Below are 10,660 nucleotides of genomic sequence, written 5' to 3'. Positions count from 1 at the left end.
TCCAATCAGCCACCAGGGAGGGAGGGAGGACCAGAGAGGCCCAGCTGAGCTGGCCTCTGTTGTTGTTGGCCTCCCAGCTCTGGCTCTCCTTGGGCGGCTGGTGGGAGCCTGGGGCCTCAGAGCTGAGGCTTCCTGTGGAGAGACCCTTCAAGGGCAGCCCTTGTACCAGCTCTAATTAAACAAACAATTTTGTTCAGCTTCTCCAAATAAACAGAGTGTGGTCTGTGGGACATGGCATGCTGGGAAGCCCAAAAGCAGAAGACTGCACTAATGGGCTCCTTAGCTGCAGGGCTGAACACATTGCTTGAAAGGCCTGGGCCGTTCCTACCTCTCTCCTCCTGCTTTTGGGGGCCCCCTCCCTCCTGCCCTGGGTCCCCTTCTGTCCTTCCCCTCCCCCATTTCCACAGAACAGAAAGATTAGCAAGGGCTACAGCAGAGTCACATTTCTGAACCTTGCACAGATTGGATTTCAAGGGAGGTAGGGGGTGGGGGTGGAGTGCACACACATGCACACGTGTATGTGTGGAGGCAGCAGTGTCCTGAAAGCAGCAAAGGACTTGGGTGGGAGTCTTGGCTCTTCTTCCTCCCTCCCTCCCTCTCTCCCTCTGACTCTCTCTGTCTCTGTCTCTCTGTCTCTCTGTCTCTTTCTGTCTGTCTCTGTCTCTCTCCCTCTTTCCCCCTCTCTTTTCTCTCCTCTCCTCTCTTCTCTTTTCTCCTCTAATGTTCTGTGCTTTAAAGTCCCTTTCACCTGGAACATTCCATGTTCTAGGATCGCTTCCAACTCTAACCTTTTCTTCCCTGCTTCAAAGGCCCTTCTAATTCTGACAGCCAGAATAAGAAACAATGACCAGGGATTTCATTGCTGGCAGGCATGCATGATCAAGGAAGGGCTGAGGAGCAAGAGTGGAGGACAATGGCCCTGGCAACTTTACTGAATCTTTTTCTTTTTGTCCACCACATAGGGTACTGCATAGAGTCCTGAGTGTGAAGTCATAAAGAACTCCCTTTGCATCATGCCCCTGATTCTTGAGAGCTGTGCAACCCTCTGAATTTCAGGTTTTTCATTTATAAAATAGGAAGTGTGTTGCCGTGAGGCTCAACTAAGATTATGTATATAATGCAAACCTTGAAGCAAGATATAAAGTATAATATATTTCTATATTACCAGTTCCTTCTCCAGCTCATTTTACAGATGAGAAAACTGAGGCAAACAAGGTGAAGTGATTTGCCCAGGGCCACACAGCTAGTAAATGTCTAAGGCTGGATTTGAACTCAGGAAGATGAGTCTTCCTGACTCCACACCTGGCACTCTATCCACTGCAGCGCCACCTAGCTGCTCATAAAAGGGATTCTCTAGTCCTGAATCAGATAGTTGCCTAGAGCTAAGGACATTAAGTTGGTCTAAGGAGAAAAGTAGTGAAAAGAATAAACTTATCCTTAGCCTGGAATTTTCTGTTGGCTTTTTTTCTGGGTACATGCCTGGGTATAGTGGCTTATGGTAGTCAGCTATGCATTAGAAAAGCTTTAGATTTCCCTTGCCAGGGAGAGGCTTCCTAGCTGCTTAACTCCAGCAGATAATAACACAGGGCAACAGATGACTCCGAAAAGGCTAAAGGCCAACGGTACCAGAGAGCAGTTCAGCAACCATGGGAAGCAGAGACATCATGCCCAGCAGTTATAATGTGATATAGAGATGCTTCGGTGCTGTGGTTAAGCATGGAGACACATTAGACTCTCTATTATAATGCTCTTTTCCACACAGGACTGAATTCTCCGTACTTCTTTTCCTTCTTACCAGCTGTCTTGCTAGTCTTAAAGCCTCAAAAATTTGGAGTCCTATTTAACTCATTCTTCTTCTTTGACACCCCACACACACACACACACATATCTGAAGGCTCAGTCAACAAGTCCTATTGATCCTACTTCCACAAAAACTCTTTTCTCTCACCTCTCCACCCACTTCCCACTCCAGAGTACATATTTCACACTCAGTAATGACTTAATGAATGCGTGTTGAATTGAATTGCATTTGTGGAATGAATGAATGAATGAATGAATCTAGCTTCATGTGCTTCAGTCAGCTACTGTCCCATAAATGGGATGTATAATAAATGCCTGTGCGGGTGTACACACACACATGCACACAGGCTCCTATAAAAGCCCCAATAGCAGCCCCCAATAGTAGAAATCATATGCAAAACTCCCTGGGGTCCCAGCTCTGCACAGCTCTTGGAAATCAACTCTCTGTACTCTCCTGGAGCTTCCGCAGCCTAGGACAGAGCAACAGATACACACACAGGTTAGCAATGAGCAAAAGAACTTACTCATCAGGCATGTTAGCACAAATAGCAATTTAAAAAAAAGATTTCTAAAACTGGGCTATTTTTAAAAAATAGATATATAATATCAAGATAAATAATGTAGTAATGAAGAAGGTAAAGCACTTACTGGTCTCAAACTATATTATAAAGCAGAAATCATCAAAACTATTTGGTACTAGTGAGAGAAAGAGAGTAAGAGTGAGAGAGAGAGAGAGAGAGAGAGAGAGAGAGAGAGAGAGAAGAGAGAGAGAAACAGAGAGAGAGAGAGAGAGAGAGAGAGAAACAGAGAAAGAGTGACAGAGAGGAGACAAACAGAGAGAGAGGCAAACAGACAGACACAGAGAGATAGAGAGAGGATTGAGGGAGCAGAGAAGACAAAGAAGAATCAGAAAATTTGAATCTGACCTAGTATTCAATAAACCTAAAACATAACTACCTTGGAAAGAACTTCCTATTTTATAAGAATTGCTGGGGAAAGTAGTCTGGCAAAAATTAGGCCTCACATAACATTTTGCCACCATACTCAACAATAAATTCAAAATGACCACTTGACACCAAAATAGAAGAGAAGCAGTTCAGATGCTATGCGTTCAAGATGAATTCTTAACCAAAATTTAAAAAAAAGGGAAATAAGCAATTACAAAGATAAAAATATCGATTTGATCCTGTAAAATCAAAAAGCTTTTATTTGTTAAAGATGAATGCATCTAGGACAAAAAGGGAAGTGGTTAAGTGGGCCAATTTGTTATCAAATATCTCTGATGAGGGCCAGCAACCAAGATGCAATAACAGAAATACAAGAGACCAAAAGCCATTCCTCAATAGAGGTCAAAGGCTAAGAACAAGCAGCTCTCAAAAGAAGACCTACAAACTGGTAACACACATAGGAAAGAACGTTCCACAATAACTAATGAGAAGAGAAATCAAAATCCGAACAACCCTGAGGTTTTAGCACACACCCTGAAAAATGACCAAGAAGGCAAAAGATGGCAGTAGTCAGTGTTGAAGGAGTTTGGAGAATGAAAAGTACACTAATGCATTGCTTGTGGAGCTTAAAATTGGTCCATTTGTTCTCAAAACCAATTTGGGAATATGTAAATAAAGTGACTAAAATGTCATATCCCTTGATTCCACTGCTGTGCAAATATCACAAGAGAGCCTTGATAAAAATGAGTCTCTGTACACAACCATTTGCAGCAGCACTTTTTGTGGTAACCAAGACTTGAGAACAAAGTAGATGACCATGAATACAGAGAAACATGGAAAAACTCATATGATCTGATGGAGAGGGAAGCATGCATTAGGTGCTATGTCATCCGTGCAAGGCTCCATGCTCCAAACTGGACCCTCCAAATGGATTCAGGAACCTACCCAGAATCTTTGAAGAGATTGCCATCCATCTTGGGGAGGAGCCCCAAGGTTCTATCACCAGGGATTTGACTGGGAAAAAGCCAAATGCTGGGAGATGCTAGAGGAGGGTCTGGTAACTGGGCCCCGACTGGCTCAGGGCATGTGCTAACCCAGCTTCTCCAGGCCAGCAGCTGTCAGATTGCGAGGAGGGTGTGTGTGTGTGTGTGTGTGTGTGTGTGTGTGTGCGTGTGCATGTGTGTGTGTGTGCGTGTGCATGTGTGTGTGCGTGCGTGTGTGTACGTGTGTGTGTGTGTGCACGTGCACGCGTGTGCTTGTATTGAGGGGGGCTCCAGTGATGGGAAGCTACTGTTTCCCTTTTAGGCCACAGGCCCCTAACCCTGTCTCATAAGTACAGAAGAGCAATTAGCTGAGAACAAAATGCTTGAGGCCTCCAGACTCCCATCCGTCACCCACCACTACCCTGGGCCACATCCTCCCCCAATGGAGACTAATGGCCATTTGAGCTGCCTCCTGGGGACAGGGGGCTGGGGGCTGGCACTGATCACCTGGCTCCAAAAGCTTCACTCCCCTGAGGGAGACAATGAGAGATGCTTGTTTTCTGGGGAATAATTCATGGTCCACTGCAAATAGTCATATGATACAAAAGGCAAAAAAGCCCTCCCTGGAGGCCCATCCTGCAGGCCTGGGAAGTGACATTTACCAGGTTCAAAGGAGACAGACTCTCTCCCAGACAGGACAAGTCTTCCAAGGGATACTGGTGAGTGAAAGGGAAGAGCCTCATCTTGTGGACTGACTTCCCAGAGCCAGAACAGCCTTCGGAGGGAAGAACATAGGCAGAGGGCTTTCCCACCTTGGTTTCCAAACATGTGCCTTCCAACCTAGACAGAATACTTTGTGTTATGCACACACACAATGCTGAAAGCTCCAAGGCTGCTAGTGATCAAGCAGGATAGAGCAATTAGCAAGTCACTGCTGTGAACCCCCCTCACTCCACTCCAGTCTTTCTCTTGCCCCCCTCCCCCGGTTTGGCTCCCAGAGGTCTGCTGCTGACTTCTCCCCTCAGGGTTTAGGGATAATCCTGAAAGACAGTAGTTTTGAAAACCAGAGATCACAAGCCATTATCCAATGTGATTCCCCTAATATTGATTAAACAATTAATCAGTTAGCTTTTACAAAAGGATCTTCAGTCTCACATCTAGACATCTCAAGTCTGATATACTAGAGATATCTTCAGCTCAGCATGTCCCCCAAATCCTCTCTCATCACTGTCAAAGTCACCACTAACCTCTCAGTCTTCCAGGCTCATGACCAAAGTTTTCCCTTCTGAGTGAACCAGTCACTCCCTTGCTAAAATGGGCTAGCTCCTTGGAGGGCACAGGGACTCAGCGGACAGATCAATCTTCTCCTGGGCTTGGTCAATAGTAATAATAATAATAGCTACTGAAGATGGCAAAAGAAAGGCAGGGACTCACCTGAGCTCTCCCAAATTCCCTTCTAAACATCTTTAGAATAAGGCCTCAAAATGGAGCAGCAGAACCAACAAAAATAATTGTCCAGCCCAAGACAACTTAGAAGACTGGCAAGGAAGATCAGTCACACTGGGGTGAGAGTGGAGCATAATCCAGCACAGGCCATGCCCCAGCAAGCAGCTTCTGGAGTCTCAGCCCACAGATGGCAAGGGGGTTATACAACTGGTCAGAAAGAGATTACAGGGGATCCTTTGCTGACACTGGGACTCTGTTGCATTGCCCATACTTGGTTCCAGGCTTTAGTCCCAGGGCGAAGAGGAGCACTAGCAGAAGCACGGACCCTAGTCATAGCTCCAGGGCAAAAAAGACTACTGGTGTTTGCACAGGCCAGGACAGCAGTGACCACACCTCTCCTTAGATCATTCCAGATCCCCAGTACTAGCTCTGAAAACAGTAGCACAAAAATCCCGAAACTTGGGACAGTGTCCCCTCTACTCCAGGAGCGGAACACAATTTTAACATAAACTTAAAAAATCAAGAAATAAGCTGGAAAAATAAACAAGCAGAAAGGAAAAAAAGGACATGACCATAGAAAGTTACTATAGTGACAGGGAAGATCAAAACACAAATTCAGAAGAAGACAATAAAGTTAAAACAGCCACATCCAAAGCCTCAAAGAAAAATGTGAATTGGTCTTGCCCTGCCCCCCAAAAAAAGGATTACTGGAAAAGCTCAAAAATGATTTTAAAAATCAAATAAGAAAGGTAGAGGAAAAATTGGGAAAAAAAATGAGAGCGATACAAGAAAATCATGAAAAGGAGTCAACAGCTTTGCAAAGGAGACACAAAATATACTGAAGAAAATAACACCTCAAAAACAGAATAGGCCAAATGGTAAAAGAGGTACAAAAATCCACTGAAGAGAAGAAGTCCTTAAAAAGTAGAATTAGCTAAATGGAAAAAGATGTACAAAAATTCACTGAAGAAAATCATTTCTTAAAAATTAGAATTGGTAGGGACAGCTGGGTGGTACAGTGGATACAGCATCGGCCCTGGAGTCAGGAGGACCTGAGTTCAAATCCGGCTCAGACACATAACACCTACTAGTTGTGTGACTCTAGGCAAGTCACTTAACCCCATTGCCTAGCCAAAAAGAAAATTAGAATTGGACAAATGGAAGCTAATGACTCCTTGATATATCAAGAAACAATAAAACAAAAATCAAAAGAATGAAAAAAATAGAAGAAAATGTGAACTATCTCATCAGAAAAACAACTCATCTGAAAAACAGAATGAGAGATAATTTAAGAATTATTGGACTACCTGAAAGCCATGATCAAAAAAAACAACGACAACTATTCATCATATTTCAAGAAATTATCAAGGAAATCTGCCCTGATATCCTATATCCAGAGTGTAAAATAGAAATTGAATGAATCTACTGATTACCCCTAAGAAAGATCCCAAAATGAATACTCCTAGTAATATTATAGCCAATGCAAGAGCTCCCAGGTCAAGGAGAAAATATTGCAAGCATCCAGAAAGAAACAATTCAAATATCACGGAGTCACCATCACAAAATTTAGCAGCTTCTACATCAAAGGATCAGAGAGTTTAGAATGTGGTATTCAGAAGGGCAAGGGAGCTAAGATTACAAACAAGAATAATCTAGCCAGCAAAACTGAGTATAATCCTTCAGAGGGAAAATGAAGATTTAATGAAATAGAGGACTTTCAAGAATTCCTGATGAAAAGACCAGAGCTGAATAGAAAATTCGACTTTCAAATACAAGACTCAAGAGAAACATAAAAAACCAAGTGTCTCTGATAAAGGCCTCATTTCTAAAATATATGGAGAACTGGGTAAAATTTATAAGAATACAGGTCACTCCCCAGTTGATAAATGGTCAAAGAATATGAACAGGCAGCTTTCAGAAGAAGTGAAAGCTAAATGAAAGTCATAGGAAAAAATGCTCTAAATCACTATTGATTAGAGAAATGCAAATTAAAACAACTCTGAAGTACCACCTCACACCTATCAGATTGGCCAAAATGACAGAAAAGGCAAATGACAAATGTTGGAAGTGGAAAAATATGGACACTAATACACTGTTGGTGGAAGTGTGAACTGATCCAACCATTCTAGAAGACAACTTGGAACTATGCCCAGAGGGCTATAAAATTATACATGCCCTTTGACCCGGCCACGCCACTACTAGGTCTGTATTTCAAAGAGATAAAGAAAAAAAAAAAAGGAAAAGGACCCACACGTACAAAAATAATCATAGCAGCTCTTTCTGTGGCAACCAAGAATTGGAAATTGAGGGGATGCCCATCCATTGGGGAATGACTGAACAAGTTATGGCATATCATTGTAATGGAATACTATTGTGTTATAAGAAATGACAAGCAGGATGCTTTCAGAAAAACCTGAAAAGACTTATATGAACTGATGCAAAGTGAAGTGAGCAGAACCAGGAGAATGTTGTACATAGTAACAGCCACGTTGTGCAATGACCAACTGTGAATGTCTTAACTATTCTAAGCAATACAGTGATCCAAGACAATTCCAAAGGACTCATGCTGAAAATTCTATCCACCTCCGAGGAAGAGCTGATGGAGTCTGAATGCAGATCGAAGCGTATTTATTTTTACTTGCTTTATTTTCATTATTTTTTGCAGAGGGTCTGTGTTTTCCTTTGCAACTTGGCTAATGTGGAAATGTGTTTGCATGACTGCACATATATAATCAAAATCAAATTGCCTGCCTTGTCAAGGGCACAGGGACGGAGGGAGAGAATTTAGAACTCAGAATTTTAAAAAATGAATGTTAAAGTTGTTTCTATATATAATTGGGAAAAATAAAATATCAATAATAATAGCAGGCACTATGTTCCAGGAGTTTTACAAACGTGATCTCATCTGATCATCACAACGACCCCGAGAAGTAAGTGCTGTTATCATCCCCATTGTACAGATGAGGAAACCGAGGCAAACAGAGGTGAAGTGACTTGCCCAGGGTCACACAGCTAGCAAGTGTCTGAGACTGGATTTGAACCTAGATCTTCCTGACTCCAGGCCCGGTGCCCTAGCCACTGAGCCACCAGAACTCCTCAGGACTGTCTTTGTACTACTACTACAGGGAGCTACTGCTGCTCCCTATTCTCTAAGGGGGGTCTCTGATGGCTCTCCTGATCTTCTGAAGCTCACAAGGTCATAACCTAGTCTATTCTGTCTCTGGATGCTCATTTACTTATGATCAGGAATGAAGAAACCCACCAGAAAGAGAGGGCCCTGTGATGAGTAGAAGCTAGGCCAGCCTCCCCCTATTCCCTCTAGCTCACTAGAAAGCCAGCAAAGAAGAGAGACAGAGAGGTGGGGGAAGGGGGAGAGGAGAGAGCCACCCAGCAGGAACCTCTGCTCTAGATCGGCCATTCAGGCCTCAGTGGTCTTTGGAGGCCTTTGGCCTCAGGAAATTGTTTTCACTCACTCTCTGTGGGCCAGGAAGAGCTCTGTCCAACCCAACAAGAAGGGACCATTGCCCAAGCTGCAAGGAGTGGGACCCAGTGGCCAGTGTCCCCACCATGCCTCTTCATAATTCCAGCCTAGACTTTGATGTCATTTTAAGTTTTGGAGAGAAAAGCCTTAAGAAAGCCTAAAGCCCGGTTTCAGCGGGAATTCCTTACTGCCACTACCTGTAGTATTATTACAGCTTCCTGGTGAGTGTTTACTCGATGGAATTTTGGATGGGGATCAAGAGATCCTCAACGTTGTTCAGAAATCCAATCCCCTTTCCTTTACGCAGAATTGTCGAGTAGCCACAAAACCAGATAGGCTGAGAGTGGGAAAAGAGGCGTTCAAGTGCCATCGTTGGCCAGCGTGGGCAGGTCACTTACAGCTCTCAGTTTCCTAGGCAACTCATCGATAGAAAGAATTTCCTCTCCAGGAGTCCCCTAGACAAATGAAATCGCAGGTCCAGGCTCCTCCTCCTCCCCCGTAGCCCATAACAAGGAATCTATGCGTGGGGAGCTAACGAAACAATAATTCCCCTGCTCCATTCGCCATCCCTTTGTTCTTCCCCGTTATTGTTATATTAGCTAACCATTGGCGCCTCGCCTGCTGTTCACTCACATACTGACTAAAAAAGCTCAGCAGAAGGAAATGCCCAGTGACGGCAGGAGCAAAGGCCAGGAAGGGACTCTGCTGCTAACTTGCTGTTCAACCTTGGACAAATCACTTGTCCTCTCTGGTTCCCTCCCCTATAAGATAAAAAGATCAAGTGACATGATGTCTAAAGTCTCTTCCAGCTCTGACATTTGGTGTGCAATCGATAGGTGCTTATTAAGTGTGTGCTAAGTACTGGGAGCTCTACTATCCACTAGGGACGGAAACACCAGAGGAGGAGCTTGCATTCTCGGGGTGGGAGTGGGGGTGGGGAACACATCATGCAAACAGCCAAGGAATCGATGAGGAGGGAGGTGGGGGACACTGACCATCACCAGAATTGGGCTGTGAAAGGAGATGGTCCTTGGCAGCCTACATTGGAGAGAGGAGAGACTAACTGGGAGGCCATTGGGATAGTACAGGCAAGAGGTGATGGAGTCCAGGTAGTGGTGAAGGGCAATCTCCTAGGACCAAGGGAGTTCAAGGGTCAATACAGAGAAGGGGACAGATAAGACTTGGAACTGATTACTATGGGGAAGGGAATGAATGAAAAAGCATTTACTAAGTGCTTAACATGTGCCAGGAACTATGCTAAAAACTGGGGCTACAATACAAAAGGGAAAACACACAATGACCCGTAGTGGAGGGGCCTGTTCCCCAATATAGAGCACGACTTTATCCTGTTGGCTTACTGAGTGACAGAAATCCTTTTGCCTGCTAGGCTGAAACTGACAGCTCGTAGAGAGAAGGTCCAAAGAGGCAGAGTTCTCTTTCTTCTAGTGGCTTTTGAGTGAGGAGGAAGAAGAGCTGTAGCTGCCTTATTTCCCTTCCCCAGTCATCATGTGGTACCATTTCTTTTATCTTTCTCTTATTCTTCTTTGCTGATCTTAGGTGACCAAACAGAGCAGGTCCCAACCTTGGGAGCTTCCACAAGTCAGAAGAGGCACAAGAGGTTCAACAGCTGGAGTCAGGCTGAGCCCAGAGAGACACCAGGTCCTACAAGCCCTCGCTTGTGACACCTTCATTGTTCGCAGCACACTCCCGAAGTGAACTTGCTTGCAGCAATATTTGGAGTCTGAACCCAGAGCCAGAGATGGTAGAAGAGAGTGTCCACCCAATTGCAGACATTTTTGTAGGAAGGGTTTTATATCTTCTCAGTAAATATCTCTTTGTAAAAGCTAATTAATGTTAACTGGTTATCAGAGAGATAAATGGTCAGTTGATATTAGAGCCCTAATCCCTGGAGAAGTATTAACTGGCATTTGATATGGGGAGGGGCTTGTGAGGGATGAAAAGACATCCGAAAAGACATCTGAGGGGGGTGACTGGCTTTGTTC

Source organism: Phascolarctos cinereus, unplaced genomic scaffold (assembly GCF_003287225.1).
Source record: "Phascolarctos cinereus isolate Bilbo 61053 unplaced genomic scaffold, phaCin_HiC Scaffold_8;HRSCAF=390, whole genome shotgun sequence".
NCBI classification, from domain to species: domain Eukaryota; kingdom Metazoa; phylum Chordata; class Mammalia; order Diprotodontia; family Phascolarctidae; genus Phascolarctos; species Phascolarctos cinereus.
The sequence above is the reverse complement of the archived record's forward strand: the minus strand, read 5'-3'. Positions refer to the sequence as shown.